The 17968-nt window shown below is 36.3% G+C and overlaps 1 pseudogene; it reads left to right on the top strand.

The window, feature by feature from the left end:
• Positions 1–15522: 15522 nt before the first annotated feature.
• Positions 15523–17138, top strand: LOC119619645 (axin interactor, dorsalization-associated protein pseudogene; annotated as a pseudogene).
• The last annotated feature ends 830 nt before the right edge of the window (positions 17139–17968 follow it).

Here is a 17968-nt window from a genome sequence, read left to right on the forward strand (position 1 = left end):
TTGCTGTGGAGTATCTTTTCATATGCTTATTTGCAATCTGTATATCTTATTTGGTGAGGTGTTTGTTCAGGCGTTTGGCCCATATTTTAATTGTGTCTTTTGTTTTCTTGTTGAGTTTTTAATATTTCTTTATATTTTATATATATTTTAAATATATATATATTTATATATAATATATATTTTTAAATGTTTCTTTATATATTTGGATAGCTGTTCTTTGTCAATTATGTCCATTGCAAATATTCTTCCAGTCTTTGATTTGTCCTTTCATTCTCTTGACAGTGTCTTTTGCAAAACAGAAATTTTTAATTATAATAAAGTCCAGCTTGTCAATTGTTCCTTTCGTGGTTCATACCTTTGGTGTTGTTTCTAAAATGTCATCACCAAATGCCAGGTCATTTGGACTTCTCCTATGTTATCTGCTAGGAGCTTTAGTTTTGCATTTTACATTTGCAAAATAGTCTATGATCCATTTTGAGTTAATATTTGTGAAGGGTAAGGTCTGTATCTAGATTCAATTATTTTATGGATATCTAGTTGTTCTAGCATGATTTGTTGAAAAGATCATCTTTTCACCATGGTATTGATTTTGTGTCTTTGTCAAAAATCACTGGACTACATTTAAGTGGGTCTATTTGGGGACTCTCTATTCTGTTCCATTGATCTATTTGCTTATTATTTTGCCAGTACCACACTGTCTTGATTACTATAGCTTTCTAGCAAGTCTTGATGTCAGGTAGTGTCAGTCCTCCAACTTTGTTCTTTCCTTCTTTATTGCATTGACTATTCTGGGTCTTTTGCTTCTCCATATAAACTTTAGAAGCCATTTGTCAGCATCCACAAACTAAATTGCTGGGATTTGGGCTGGGACTGCATTGCATCTATAGATCAAGTTAAGAACTGACACCTTAATTTTATTGACCTTTCTACTGATGAACATGGAATATCTCTTCATTTATTTATTTGATTTTTATTTCTTCATAGTTTTGTAGTTTTCCTCATATAGATTTTATACATATTTTGTTAGATTTGTAGCTAAGTATTTCACTTTCTGTGGCATGGGGGAAGGCGTTAATGTAAAATTTACTGTTTTTATAATTTCAAATTCCACTTGTTTATTGCTGGCATATAGAAAAGTGGTTGACTTTTGAATATTGATTTTTATATCCTGCAACCTTGATATTATCACTTATTAATTCCAGGAGTTTGTTTTTGTTGATTCTTTTGGATTCTCTGCATAAGTGATCGTATCATTTGCAAACAAAGACAGTTTTATTTCTTTCTTTCTAATCAGTTATTGTTTATTTCCTTGTCTTGTGTTATTTCATTAGCTAGACCTTCCCATAGGTCTAGCTTTGTTGAAAAACAGTGCAGAAAAAGGATACTTTGTTCCTGATCTCAGCAGAAAAATTTGTTTCTCATGATTATTATGTGAACTGTAGGGTTTCTGTGAATATTCTTTATCAAGTTTATGAAGCTCCCCTTGATTCCTAGCTTACTGAGAGTTTTTTTTTTATCATGAATGGGTTTTGGATTTTGTCAAATGCTTTCATCTATTGATATGATTTTGTAATTTTTCTGTTTTAGCCTGTCAATCTGATAAATTACTTTAATTGATTTTCATGGGTTGAACCAGTCTTGCATATCTGGGATAAATCCCACCTTGTTGTGGTATGTAATTCTTTTTGTACATTGTTGGATTCAATTTGTTAACATTGTGTTGAGGATTATTACATCTATGTTCATGAGAGATACTGACCTGTGATTTTCTGTTCTTGTCATTTCTTCTCAGATTTTGGTATTAAGGTAATGCTGGCCCTATGGAATGAGTTAAGAACTATTCCTCCTGCTTCTATATGCTAAAAGAGATTGTAGAGAATTGGTATAATTTCTACCTTAAATGTTTGGTAAAATTCACCAGTGTATTCTCTTGGGCCTGGTGCTTTCTGTTTTGGGAAGTTATTATTTATTAATTCAATTTCTTTAAAATATATACAGACCTATTCAGGTCTATTAAATACATATATAACATATTCAATTATATCAAATAGATATTCAGGTATTCATATCTATTTCTTCTTGTGTGAGTTGTGGCAGATTATATATTTCAAGGAATTAGCTATTTCATCTAAGTTATCAAATTTGTGGTCATAAGAGTTGTTCATATTATATTCCTTGGTATCATTGTAATGTCCATAGGCTCTGTAGTTATGACCTCTCTTTTATTTTGAATATTGTGTCCTCTTTTACATAATTAACATGGCTAGCCACCTATCAATATTATTGATCTTTTCAAAGAACCAAATTTTTATTGATTTTCTCTATTGGTCTTGGGACTTCTTTTTTTTATTTTTGATCTACCTGGGTTAAGTACTTAATTCAATATTTTATTCCATATTTTAGTAAACGTGAGTACTTAGGTCTATTAATTTTTCTACAAATATAATTTCAGACATGTTATTAGTTTTGGTGTCTAGAGTTTATTTTCATTTTCTAGATATTCTGCATTATTACTTTTAATATCCTGCTTTACACAAGAATAATTAAGATAGCATTAAAAAATTCCCGGTGGCTGGAGATTTTAAATTTTTATTTTTATAATTTCTATTTTTCATATAATTAATATATTTTTATTTATTTAAATTTATTGAAGCAGCTTTTGCGCACTAAGTTTCTACAAATGTTTAATGGAAGCTTAGAACTAAAGTTATCTTGTGTTCTTAGATTATTAAACTTAGCACATGCCCTTTAACTATGTTCATTGTCTTTTTCACATGCTTTAAACCAAACTTTTTTCAATTTAATCTGTCAGTTAATATTTCCTGAATTTTTAAATTTGCTCTTGTATTCCCTGTAGGTTTGCTTCTTGAATTTTTATATTATATTACTTAGTCTAGAAAGATTCATCCCAATTAAATCTTCAATAGAGATGGCAAAATTTATCGTTATCAAGTTCCACTCTTCGTCCATTGTCATACCTTTTTTTCCCACTTAACTTTAGATGAATTTCTTGTTAGCAGTAAACAGCTTAGTTTTGGTTTTTGATCTAATATAAGAGTCTATTTATTTAATAAATGAATTTTTCTTATTTATACTTATCCTTATCAACAGTATGTTTGATTTCAATTCCTCCATCTTATTTTATCTTTTAATTTTTAACCATTTCCTTTTCTCCTGTTTGTTAAATTTGATCTGTGTTTTCTAATCATCTGTCTCACATATGGTTTTTTTTAAAAAAAGGAAAGTGTATGAGCTTATCTTAATGTTTATAATGTAGTATTTCTAAAAGTGTGGATGATGGATGAATAGAGTCATTTTTAGCTCATGTTACACAAGTAGATCTTGGATCCCCTACTAAATCAGTATCTCAGAGGTAGAGAAGACATGGAGTTGCTCTTTAACAAGGTTGCCAGGGGATCTTTTGAACCCCATCAAGTTTTATTTTGTAAAATTTTAAACCTATTAAAATTTTGTGCACAAACCCAGGTTTGAAAATTTGAAAAAGCAGTAAATAAACATTGTATCAACTGGTAGCATTTTGCTTCCTTTACTCATCTCCCTCTCCCTCCTATCTCTCTCCCTTCCTTCCTCCCTTCTGCCCTTTCTCACTCCTCCCCACTCTCCCTGAGATAACCTGAAAGTAAATCTACCCATCATGACACATTACATTTATCTACTTCAGCATTTATTGCTTAAGATAAGGATACTCTCCCCTTCACAATCACAATGTCATTATTACATACAAGAAATTTAATATTGATTCAAAACTATTATCTAATATACTCTCTATGGTTGGTTGCTACATTAATGGCCTTGATGAATATCTCATCCCATTATCCAACCCACTATCAACAAAGGAACATGCTTCAAGTAGAGACTAGATCAACCTATGCATATTGAAGCTTGTGCTCTTAGACGAATGCTCCTACCAGACGACACCTGGGCCAGTCTCCTTGAGACTATAAGAATGCTCTTACCAGAGGACACCTGGGCCAGTCTCCTTGAGACTATAAGAGTGCTCTTACCAGAGGACACCTGGGCCAGTCTCCTTGAGACTATAAGAGCACACAAACAGGGAAACCCAGCCATTCAGCCATCCCTCCAGCTGCATGGTTAAGTGCAGGTGAAACCAGAAGAGAAAACCATCAGCACCTGTTGTAATTTATTGTTTCCAGAGAAGCAACAAAGTATTTATTTTAAGCCACTGAATTTGAGTGTATCAAACAGTAATGGATACCTAATTGGTAGTCTATTTAAATTAACTTAGTTGTTAACATAATGTCCTTTCTAGCTGTTTATCTTTTTGATCCAGGATCAATTCAAGACTTAACACATTGAATTTTGTTATCACAGTTTTTTAGTTGTTTCTTCAATACCTGTCTTCTTAATTTTTTTTTGTCTCTAATGATACTGGCTTCTTAAAAGTAGAATTCAGACCTGTTGTCTTATAAAATATTCTATAATTTTCATTTATTGAAGCAGCTTTTGTGCACTAATATAAACTTCTACAAATGTTTAATGGAAGCTTAGAAATAAGATTATCTTAAGTGTTCTTAGATTATTAAACTTAGCACATACCCGTTAAATTAATTTCATTCATTGCCTTTTTCACATCCTTTAAGCCAAACTTTTTTCAATTTTATCTGTAGGTTAATATTTCCTGAATTGTTGTATACTTCACATTACATCACATTAAGAGGTATATGTCCCATTTATACCATTACTGGTGATACTCAGTTTTATAATTTGATTAAGGTGGTTTCCACCAGATTCATTCATTTTTAAAAAATACTTTTAGAGCATACTAATATCCTATTTCCCAACCAGCTTTCACCCAATGGTTTTAGCACCCACTGATGATTCTTGTCTGATGAATTATTTTTTCAGTAGTTGCAAAAATGTGATCTTGTACATCTATCACTAATTGTATATTTATTATCCAGCATTTTTCTGTAAAAATAAGTTTTTCCTTCTGTCTTCCCTCTCCTTTCCCAGAGACTTGTGGAAACCATTTGACAATGATGTTCAATGTGTTAAAATCCATTGTAATTCATTTTTAATTATATTTTAATTTCTCAGATTTGAACAGTAGAAGCCCCTCAATGCCTCCATTAGTCTTTATGCATTTCCTGGCTTTCTTTTACATTTACTCATTTTGTACATTCTCTCACCCCAACATTTAATCAATTCTTTCTTCAAAGGACTAGTTCCTTTTACTGGGAAATGATATTTAAAACTAAGATTGCCTAACTCTCTGGTTTACAAAATTATTCCATTTATGTCACATTTTATAGACATGGGTTAAACTCTAGCTCTGCCACTTGTTATCTGGGTAGACTTTGCCACATTATAGTTCCGAGCTTCAGTGTATTCTTAGCCTTTACTCACTATGGTTCTTTTCTGTTGTTTTATAGCATCTAGAGTTCACAAGAAACTGAATATCATGTTTGAGTATAGTGTGAGCTCAAAACATTGTAGGGGAAGCACTGGGGCTAGTAATTTACAGCTTTAATTCTAGGAATCTCAGAATCCTTTTCAATTAAATCTACTGTGTTCCTATCCTAGTGGGTTGTCTCTTTTCATCTTTTGTTGTTTCTTTTTTCAGAGAGAGAAGATATCTTCAGCAAAAGATGGACATGGCTCAGAGAGAAAGCTCATGTTCCTCATTCGGTAATTATTTCCTGTTCTGACTTTGCTCAGCAGTCCGCTTCTCTGGATTAAGAATTTGATCATATAAAACAAAGACGACACATCTGCACCATTTTTGTCCTTCTGTGGCAAAGAGCAGAGATGTTTCCAACTTCCTCTGTGGCTAGCCCCACCCCATTTCTCACTCTTCCTAGTAAAGAATTGTTAGTGAAAACTGTGTGGCCAATAATATAAGACCTCTCTTTAAAAAAGAAAAATATAAAATCAGAAATATGAGTCTTTTATTCAAAGAACTGACTAAAAGTTATTTTTAAAAACGACTAAGATGAATAGCTTTGGGATTTGGTGTTGGACACTGTATGGAGCTTGTCCCTCGCATCATCCTCTGATGCAGCTCTCCTAGTCATATGCCATAACAGGGCTTCATTCCTGTCCTACTAAATCCATAAGCAAGAGGAAAAAACAACACAATCAAGGGACAAACTACATGGTGTGAGGCCAGCTCAGGATACATACAGGGTATACTCAATATATCTTTGTTATTTCTTAATTGCTGTGACCATGTCAACCTGGCACATTCACTATAATAGTAATGAACATTTTGAGTGCTTACAAATGTGCCAGGGTGTGTCTCAAATGCTTTTCTCTTATTAATACAATCTTCACAATAAGCCTATGACATAGCTACTTTCATCTTCTCCATTTTACAGATTAAAAATTGAGGCACAAAAAGGTAAGTTGCCTGGGCACATACAGCTAATAAAGCCCAGAGCCAGGTAGCCTGGCTCCAAAAAGTCTATGCTTTTACCCTTATATTGCTCTTGGCATATAGGCGTTATGGATACACAATATCTATCATACTTAATAAAATCGAATACGCTATTGCCCAAAATGCCTTTAATAAAGGGCAAACCAACTCTGTCTCTTCAAAAAAAATTTTAAAACTAGCTGGGCATGATGGCACGCACCTGTAGTCTAAGCTACTCAGGAGGCTGAGACAGGAGGATCACATGAGTCCAGGAGATCAAGGCTACAGTGAGCCATGATGGTGCCACTGCACAGAGCCAGCCCCTGTCTCTGAAAAGAAAAAAAGGGAAAGAAAGTCAACCCACACACGAATAGAACTAGCGATCAGATCATTTGCTATAGCACTTTTCTTCACAGAACATAAGCCTAAAAGACTGACAGCTTTTTACAAAGAACAGCCTTTAACTTCTACTGGGTGAGGCAAATAGCAGCAGTGCTTTGTGGTATCTGTCCTGCTCAAGTAGTTTTTCTCTGCAGGATTTATGAAAGTTGTGTTTGATAAATATTTCAAAGCTTTGCTCTCAGGGGATTGTTTTATTAAAGCTATGTCACTTTCTCATGTGAAATGTGTGTTTAGTGAGTAGAGTATACTGACTGACCCTTTTACTCTATAGTTTTCCAAAGCACAAAACTAATCTGCACAAACTTGACTCAATATGAAGCCAATCACAAGGAAAATCAAAGTTCTCGAATGGGGATCAAACTTCTTTGGAGTAGAAAAAATATTTGAAAAGAGAACTATGTTTCTGTAATATGTAATTCCAAAAGCAGTACTGCTAACATTTTTGAACACTTAAAAGATTTACAAAAAGAAAAAGAAAAATTAAGTGTCAGGGGAAATTAATTAATAGCACTTATTTGCAGACATCTTGTTTCACTGTAAGTACATCTTCCTTTAGCAATAGGGTTGCCTACGCTGTATGTTCTGCGTTCATCTGTATTAGGCAAAAACCTTGAACTACTCCATGTTGTGGTGATATTTCAAACTTCTGAGGAACCAACTAGCAAGAAAGCAAATGATCCTTGGACTCGATTTAGAATGTTGCTTTGATGATGTACTAAATCTTACTGTTCTCTGTCTTTGACATGAAAAAGTTACAGCTGAGGATTTGGTTGAACTCTGGAAGCATCATTATTAGAACTAATACAAGGCACCATGCAGACAGTCAGGTTCAAGACCTTGAACACCACTATAATTTGCAGTGTAGTTAATGAGAAGAACACAGGGTTCAGTGTCAGAGAAACAAAAGCTAAAGTCCCAATCCTCTCACCTATTAGTAGTGTGTCACTAGATAATTTAATTAACCTCTTTCAGCCTTGGGTTCTTCATCTATTATGAAAGTGCAGTATTTACCAGACAGCTAAAAAGAACAAAAAGGAGAATGGGAAAGTTCCAGAGACTTTTCATATAAACAGACAGAAGATGAGTGCTTAAGCTGGGATCCCAGAAGACAAAAGGCCAGATCCCAAATTGGGTAAACTGCATTGCAGGAACAAAGCAAAAGCAACAGCTGAAATGATAAAAATATGTCGAATGCATGTTAAAGTCACAACAGAAGAAAGACGATGTACTTGTCAGTACTCAAAAAAATTTTTCAGACTGCCTTGTGCCATATTCCACATCCGGGTTTCTTTAAAGGGTCTGAGAACAATTTCTGACACTTTAAAACAGTTTTTACAACGTAAAATGAAAATGAAAAATACCAGCCCTGCCTAGCACCCAGGATTATTTGGAGTAACAAGGGAAATAATGCAAATGAAAGCATTGTTATGTTAATTAATGTGCTGCAGCATCGAGCACTCATTAGTGTGTGCTCATTGCTCTAATCAAGTGTACTTAGGAGAGAGGCTTTACTTACTTCATTATCCTAGAAAATATAAACATAAGTAGCACAACTTAATGGTTACTCTAAGCAATGTTCTATCTTTGCTGCATGTATTGGGATTAAGCATGAAGCCGTAGCATCTGTGTTTGTATTGCTTAGGATTTTTCATATTATATTTTCTCTGATGAATATTCACTTCGATTTGTTTATAATAGATAGTAACTGGGCTTTTCTTATACTCGATAAGGATTAATAAGATATGACAAAGTTGGCCACATTGAACAATACTTTGGAGTGATGTAAAGCTGTTTCCTGCTTCTGGATACCTCAGTACCATTTATGGAAGGGTGCACAGTGTAGTGACTGATAAGAATAGGCTCTCACATTTTATAGACATGGGTTAAACTCCAGCTCTGCCACTTGTTATCTGGGTAGACTTTGACACATTATAGTTCTGAGCTTCAGTGTCTTCTTTGTCTGTAAAATGGAGAAAGTCATACCTATAGAAGTTCAAAGAAAGAGTGAAATAAGACAAAAGGAGTCATCACCAGGTCAATCCTCACCAACTTCTCCCTTAGGTATCCACAAGTGGCTTTGACCTCAATGATTCTGCTATACTCAAGTTCTGACCTTCAGTCCTGGAAGCTCAGAAAGGAAAAATCACCGGGACCCCAGAGTAGACTGGCCTCAGCAATCCTGAATCAAGCTATCAAAACACAGTAGACAAGTATACATTGTTGTACATTAAGGTTCTTTCCCCTTTTAATATTAATCTTTTCCAGCTTTATTGATATATCATTGACAAATAAAAATTATACATATTTAAGGTATACACAGTACTGACATGGTGAAATTATTACTGCCATCAAGCTAATTAATAGGTAAAACCATTGAAATAGTCCATGCTGTGGTGATGTTTCAAATTCCTGAGGAACTAACTAGTCAGAATGCAAATGATCCTTGGACTCAATTTAGAATGTTGCTTTGACAATTTACTAAATCTTACTGTTCTCTATCTTTGATATGAAAAAGTTATAGCTGAGGATCTGGTTGAACACTGGAAGCATCATTATTAGAAGTAATGCAAGGCACTGTGCAGTCATGTTCAAGACCTTGAATGTAACTGTAATTTGCAATGTACTTAATGCCATTAATCAAAAGTAATGGCAAAACTACAACTACTTTTGCACCAACCTAATAGCTTATACATCACCTCACATTGTTACCATTTGTGTGTGTGTGTGTGTATGTGTGTGTGTGTGGTGAGAACATTTAAGATCTACTCTCTTATCAAATTTCAAGTATGTAATACAGTATTATCAACTACAGTCACCATGCTATGCATTAATTTTAAGGAGAGCTTTCTGCCATGTGAACTTGTCTGCTGTAATCTCTCCCTGAAGGTGTGCTATATGGAAAGCCAACTGAACAGAAAGGTTCTTGCTGAGTGAGGAATTTGAAAAGGAAAGTTGGTTGTTTACTTAGGTGTATAACATAACTCTAGCTTTCTCCACATAGCTACATTTGTCATATAGACATAATACTCTGGACAGTCTGGAGGGCTCCTGCTTAAGAGTATTAGATGGGCATTCTCGATATTTGCCTCCATGTTTTGTCTTTCTCTAAGCCCCTACTTTTATGAGCTTCCCTATTGATGGACACAATATTTGAAGAAAGGCATATAACTTTCTTTTATTTAACATCAAGAACATCCCTTTTATTTATGCCTATTTAGGAAATGATTACAGTTTTAATTAACAGCAGTTTGAAATTCCTCAGCTTTTCTTTTTTTAATTTTTAAATTATTATTATTATTATTTTTAAAATTATACTTTAAGTTCTAGGGTACATGTGCACAACATGCAGGTTTGTTACATATATATACATGTGCCGTGTTGGTGTACTGCACTCATTAACTTGTCATTTACACTAAGTATTTCTCCTAATGCTATCCCTCCCCTCTCCCCCAACCCCATGACAGGCCCCAGTGTGCGATATTCCCCACGCTGTGTCCAAGTGTTCTCATTGTTCAATTCCCACCTATGAGTGAGAACATGCGGTGTTTGGTTTTCTGTCCTTGCGATAGTTTGCTCAGAATAAAGGCATATAACTTTCAATTATTTTACAATCAAGTCTTGCAGGCCTATTCTTTTTAGGATTATTTTTTCAATTGTGTTGTGTAGCTCTCAAAAGGCAGACTTATCTCTCTCCCTTTGTGGTTTTTGGTGCGCTTTTTGATGACATGGTCAAGAATTGATAAAAATAGCTACTTCACCTTACTTGGCTGTTAGTAATTATTCAATAAATGTTAGTTCATTAATTTTATTTTCCCTTGCCATGAGTTTATCTTTGGCTATATCCCTACTGTACCCTCAAAGAAATAAAAGTCAAATTTTGTCTACCATCTCATGATAGTCCTCCCACTGATGTCAGTTACTACTAAAACTGCCCATTTCTCTGCAGCTGCTACTACTCTGTCAGCCTAAGAGAAGAATCTCTGAAATTTTGACAGCATGTGGAAATATTCCCACTGATTATAGGATTATGAAAATGGAGAAGAGTATTTTAAAGGAGTTTTGTAGGAGCTGCAGGAGAGGATTCAGGTATGTTTATATTCATAGTATATGTGTAATGCTTTGTTCCTGCTCCTTCTTTTATTAAGAAGAGACAAGGAGAGAGACATAGAAATGACTAAGGCACCAAAGGAAAGGCATTTTTTACATTTCAAAGTCACAGGTAAAAAACATTTATCATTTTCATGTGGAAACATTCTTCCAAGCTGTAACTAATAATGGTCTCTCTTACTATTTCCTCCCACTTCTGCAGCTGCTAAACCACCTTTGCCACCAGCTCCGACACCCAAACCATGCCTTTGGATTTCTTCAGTTTGTAAATGGGAACATCTTCTTTTTAAAGCCTTTGTTGTATTAATTAATAATTAAGAATCCAGGGCCAAGCCCGGTGGCTCATGCCTGTAATCCCAGCACTTTGTGAGGCCAAGGTGGGCAAAGTACGTGAGGTCGGGAGTTTGAGATCAGCCTGACCAACATGGAGAAACCCCATATCAATTAAAAATACAAAATTAGACAGGCGTGGTGGAGTATGCCTGTAATCCCAGCTACTCAGGAGGCTGAGGCAGGAGAATCGCTTGAACCCGGGAGGTGGAGGTTGTGGTGAGCTAAGATTGTGCCATTGTATTCCAGCCTGGGTGACAAGAGCAAAACTCTGTCTCAAAAAACAAAAACAAAACAAAACAAGAAACAAATCAGTGGCTGGCATAGAGGCAAGAAACTCTATAAGCAGAAGATAACTATCTTATCAGCAGCAGCATAAGCCTCCAAAAAGAAGTAAGATCTTTGAAAATGGCTGGGAGAGCTCCCAACTGAGAAGGCTTCAGCCTCCCACTGTCAATACTCAAGGTGCAAATGCCTCAGGCTGGGGGTGGATTACACTAGGCAAGGATACAGAGAACAGAATAATTAGGATGAAATCTGACCAGTAGGAATCGAACAAACTAGTGATATGTGGCAAACAATGACTTTAGTGGAACCTAAGAAATAAGAATCAGCAGAGGAGCAGCCACTCACACGTACAGAAGTATGAAATTTTTCTTCATGCAAAGCCATTGGAGGATACTCTCTATGATGCATCATAAAATATTTTTGAATTTTAAGTCATGGTACTTTTTTGTGTTTTGAAATACACATAACTCATTTTTTTATTTGATAAAACTTTCTGTTATTAGTACTGGGAATTTGGAAAGATAATATCAACCAATTACACTATCCTGGAAGGAACATTCTGCCAAAGTAGCAATGGGGCATGTTTGGAAAACACTGATTTAAAATTATCTAGGTTATTTTATCTAAACCCCATTTTGATTAAAAGAGCACAGTCTTGGTAAAATCACTTAGCAACTCTGGATCTTGAGTCCCTTTCATTAGAATTATGGAACCATACAAGAAAATCCAATTCGAGGATTCTATAACATTTTTCTTCCAGTGAATTTACTGATGAAATAAAAGGGTGTGATGGTAGATTGGAAGAATGAGAGAGCCATTTTGTTTTCAATCCTAAGAATAAGGTTGGTGGCACCAGTAACCCAAAAATGACTTACTCATTTAAGACTTCACTCATGTTGATCCAGATCATGTTTTTTTTTTTTTTTTAAATTTATTTATTATTATTAAACTTCAAGTTGTAGGGTACATGTGCACAATGTGCAGGTTTGCTACATATGTATACTTGTGCCATGTTGGTGTGCTGCACCCATCAACTCGTCATTTACATCAGGTATAACTCCCAGTGCAATCCCTCCCCCCTCCCCCCTCCCCATGATAGGCCCCAGTGTGTGATGTTCCCCTTCCCGAGTCCAAGTGATCTCATTGTTCAGTTCCCACCTACGAGTGAGAACATGCGGTGTTTGGTTTTCTGTTCTTGTGATAGTTTGCTAAGAATGATGGTTTCCAGCTGCATCCATGTCCCTACAAAGGACACAAACTCATCCTTTTTTATGGCTGCATAGTATTCCATGGTGTATATGTGCCACATTTTCTTAATCCAATCTGTCACTGATGGACATTTGGGTTGATTCCAAGTCTTTGCTATTGTGAATAGTGCTGCAATAAACATACGTGTGCATGTGTCCTTATAGCAGCATAATTTATAATCCTTTGGGTATATACCCAGTAATGGGATGGCTGGGTCATATGGTACATCTAGTTCTAGATCCTTGAGGAATCGCCATACTGTTTTCCATAATGGTTGAACTAGTTTACAATCCCACCAACAGTGTAAAAGTGTTCCTATTTCTCCACATCCTCTCCAGCACCTGTTGTTTCCTGACTTTTTAATGATCGCCATTCTAACTCAAACAAATTTACAAGAAAAAAACAAACAACCCCATCCAAAAGTGGGCAAAGGATATGAACAGACATTTCTCAAAAGAAGACATTCATACAGCCAACAGACACATGAAAAAATGCTCATCATCACTGGCCATCAGAGAAATGCAAATCAAAACCACAATGAGATACCATCTCACACCAGTTAGGATCCAGATCATGTTTAATGGATCCCTGAATGTCACAAAAAGGCCAGAGAAGGTTGAATTTGAATCTACTTTTCCTTCAAAGTCAGTAAGAACTGTAATACAGAGTTCTCAAACAGGAATGGATTAATAGAATAATAAATTCACCAGGTAAATGACAAAGCGAAGCACAACTTCCTAAAACAAATTTTTTTTAGGACTGAGAATTATTCCAGTATTTATAATCACCAAACTTGCCCTGAAGAACAGCAATTGTGTCTATCTTGTCACCTGAGATGACCCTAATCAAGGGGCATTTTTAGAAGAGTAAAATCTAAAGTCACAAAGCTTACTGCATGAGAAATTGAAACAGAAGTGAAGAGAAAAAGGTATAGCAAAAACAGACCTGAGTTTCAGCCTTCAGATTTTTGCTATTAGTAATATCCTGCAATGTTAATACAGTGGTTGTTTGTTTGTATTTTTTTACAGAAAGCATTCATCTACCTTATATTATTTAATCCTCACAACAGTCCTGTAAGTTATGTTCAGCAAGAACTAACTTGTAAAGGAGGAAACTGGCTTTCAGAAATGAAAATGGCTTGTGTAAATGATGGGGAAAGCCACAGTATATAGACAGTATGCCCCTTTGTATCACAGAGGGGTTCCAACTGCCACAGAGGTTTTAGGCTGACTTCTCATCTAGGGCAATGGTTCCCAACCTTTTTGGCACCAAGGATTACTTTTGTGGAAGACAATTTTTCTACAATCTGGGGTTTGGGGATGATTCAAGTGCATTACATTTGATGTGTACTTTGTTTCTTTGTTTCTATTATTATTACTATTATTATTGTTGTTTCTATTATTATTATATATGTAATATATAATGAAATAATTATACAACTCACCGTAATATAGAATCAATGGGGGCCCTGAGTTTGTTTACCTGGGGGTAATGGGAGACAGTGAAAGATCATCAAGCATTAGATTTTCATAAGGAACACACAACCTAGATCCCTCACATGCGCAGTTCACAATAGGGTTTGCCCTCCTGTGAGACTCTAATGCCACCCCTGATCTGACAGGAGGCGGAGCTCAAGAGGTAATGCGAGCAATGGGGAGTGGCTACAAATACAGATGAAGCTTCACTGGATCACCTGCCACTCGCCTCCTGCTGTGCAGCCTGGTTCCTAACAGCCATGGACTGGTACTGGTCCGTGGACTTTGGGTTGGGGTGTAAATGTGTGGCTCTGAACTTTTTTTCAGCAGATAAAAACACAGATGCAATAGTTGCAAGTGCAGTGTAAAAGGCCTAGAATCCGGTCTGTTGGACTTTCCTTCCAATCCCAAACATGTTCCCACCTGGGCAACACTTGAAGCTATTCATTTGATTACATATAAATATAAAATTCTGGATTATAAACTCTGAAATGCTTATTTTATCTCCCTTCCCAACCCCGAGGCATTTCTTTTGATTCCAATGGGCAAGAAATCAGACACCTGCCCTTTCTCTTCCCAAAAGGCATTTGTTTACATTAGGGAGATAGGGTTTCTCTTTGTCTTTCTGGAGAGGAGGAGGAGCTGTCCTGCTCCCATGTAGCCTTCAGGGTATCAGTTTCTGAGGTTCCCTTCCCATGGTGGAAAAAAACCCCTTTGCCCGTACAGGCCTGTCCCTCTATGGCAATGTGATGAGAAAGGGAAAGAACTGCAAAGCAGAACTGATTGCTTTAAGTAGTAATAATCTGCCTTTGCCCAGAAATGCATACTAAGAATACAGGTATTAAAAATGTGTTACAGATATCCTAGATAATGATACAGATGCAGATACAGATATAAAAAATAGTAATGTATATTGTGATAGTGTGTGAACATGTGAAATGTTTGGTTATTAAACTTTCCATCATGAGTATTTGAAAGTAGAATAGTGCATAGATAATAGCTCTAAAACCATGATGGTTCTTCAAAGGACTTGATCCACATATACGAGTTTTTGCACTGGAAGCCAAAGCTACTTGGTTGGGTCTATAGAGAGAAGCCCTTACCACCCAAGATAGCCTTGACAATGGGCATGGGCGGCTCCTCGGCTGGCGGTGGTGGTGGCCGTAGTGGTTCCTCCTGGCCCTGTCAATGTGGGCTCCAGGCCCGGGGAGGATGGTGCCCTAGAACCTGGCCTTACTGGGGTAGGCGTGGGAGGGGATGCGGTGGGGACTGGCCATGTCAGAGGTGACTTGGAGTCTGCTGCAGCACTGGGGCGCCAGTTTTAGGAGAGGCGCCGACTTCGACTCTTGGGGCCAACTGGTGGAGGCGGTAGACGGGATCAGATATTCACAAGACATCTACAAAAAGAGGCCCAAGCTCAACACAATAATTCTGAATTTACAGAAGAACAAAAGAAAACCATAGGCAAAATTGCAACATGCTTGGAATTGCGAAGTGCAACTTTACAGTCCACACAGTCTCAAGAAGAATTTAAACCGGAGGACCCGAAGAAGCTAGAACCAATCCTAAAGAATATTCTTACATATAATAAAGAATTCCCATTTAATGTTCAGCCTGTCCCATTAAGAAGAATTTTGGCACCTGGTGAAGAAGAGAATTTGGAATTTGAAGAAGATGAAGAAGAGGGTGGTGCTGGAGCAGGGTCTCCTGATTCTTTTCCCACTAGAGTTCCCAGTACTTTATTACCAAGGTTGCCATCAGAGCCAGGAATGACATCACTCACTATCAGAATTGAGAAAATTGGTTTGAAAGATGCTGGGCAGTGCATCGATCCCTATATTACAGTTAGTATAAAGGATCTGAATGGCATAGACTTAACTCCTGTGCAAGATACTCCTGTGGCTTCAAGAAAAGAAGATACATACATTCATTTTAATGTGGACATTGAGCTCCAGAAACATGTTGAAAAATTAATCAAAGGTGCAGCTCTCTTCTTTGAACTCAAACACTACAAGGCTAAAAAAAGGTTTACCAGCACCAAGTGTTTTGCTTTCATGGAGATGGATGAAATTAAACCTGGGTCAATTGTAATAGAACTATACAAGAAACCCACTGACTTTAAAAAAAACAAATTGCAATTATTAACCAAGAAACTACTTTATCTTCATCTACATCAAACTTTGCACAAGGAATGATCCTGACATGATGAACCTGGAACTTCTGTGAATTTTACCACTCAGTAGAAACCATCGTAGCTCTGTGTAGCGTATTCACCCTTTAACAGGCAGGAAGCAAGCCATACGCAGACCAGTAGGCCAGAGGGAGTACAGTGCAAAGTTGTACCACAGAATTCAAAGTCCAGCACATCACTGATGTATAGGACTCCTTTGGATACAGGTTTATTGTAGATTTTGAAACGTGTTTTTACTTTTCTATTACTTGTGCAATTAATAGTCTATTTTCTAATTTACCACTACTCCTACCCTGCTTCCTGGAGCAATACTGTTGTGGGTAAGACGTGCTCATCTTCAAACTTAATACAGCAATAAGCCTGTGCTAGAGTTTACACATCTGTTCACTTTTGCTCCAATATGCTCTTTTGACTTAACTTCAAGCTTTTGGTTGATGTGGTTAAGGCTGTGTCAAACTGCTCTGAGAGGAATTGGACCAGTTCTGCTGCCTAAGAAGGTCTGTTTGGATGTTTATAGGCAGCTCCTCCGAAGTGGCCTAAATTCACCCTGATGTGATAGTTTTCCTGCTTAGAAAGTGTGCTTGGCCAGATCAGTATCCCATATGGGAGTGTTCCCTAGGTTGTAGCTCTGATTGTTTCCAGATGACCAGATTGTTTTTCTGAAAATGAGCATATTTTAGTCATGTTGATTAGCTGTTCTTCTACATCACATTGTTACTCTTTCTGACAATGATTCTAGGGTTAACATTGGAACCATCTCAAAATAATTACAAAGTTTTAGATGGGTTTACAATGTCTAAACAATGTAATCTAAAAATAACTGAGTCAAATGCTAACGAGATACTGCAGGCATAACTGCTGTTTTTCTGACAACTGATTGTGAAACCTTAAAACCTACATACCTCTTCTTATAGTGAGGAGCATGCAAAATCCGGAAAGATACTCTATTTTTTTATATAGGTAGATAGGATCACCATTTATTTCCTATTTAGATATACTGACCTTCATCCATATGAAAATACGCAGGTCATTAGCTTACTGTAATTTCACTATTTACTTTTGACTTAATGGGGCATAAATAAAACTTTCATAGTACACATGAGGTGGATATTTGATACGCAGAACATTTATGGTGGGCTTTCTGTGGGTTAGATGTAAAGCCCACATATTTTAATATTCACTACTTTAAATGAGCAATGCATGAGGGGAATGCAGTGTCAGTACCTGGCCTATTTTTAAACTAGTGTAATCACCCTAGTCATACCATTCAGTGTGTCTGCTTTTTAAAATAAGTAACCACAATTAAGTAGTTTTAGCCCTTGCACTTCAAGAGATCTAGTCTTTACTTTCAGTTGTCTGTTAGGTCCATTCTGTTTACTAGACGGATGTTAATAAAAACTATGCGAGCCTGAACGAATTCTCAGCCAAATTTAGTCTTGTCTCTCATCTCGATTGCATTAATTCCAAATTTTAAAATGATTCAATCCACAATAGCTCTAGGGGATGAAGAATTTGCCTTACTTTGTTCTT

The sequence above is a fragment of the Chlorocebus sabaeus genome, chromosome 7 (genome assembly GCF_047675955.1).
Source record: "Chlorocebus sabaeus isolate Y175 chromosome 7, mChlSab1.0.hap1, whole genome shotgun sequence".
NCBI classification, from domain to species: Eukaryota; Metazoa; Chordata; class Mammalia; order Primates; family Cercopithecidae; genus Chlorocebus; species Chlorocebus sabaeus.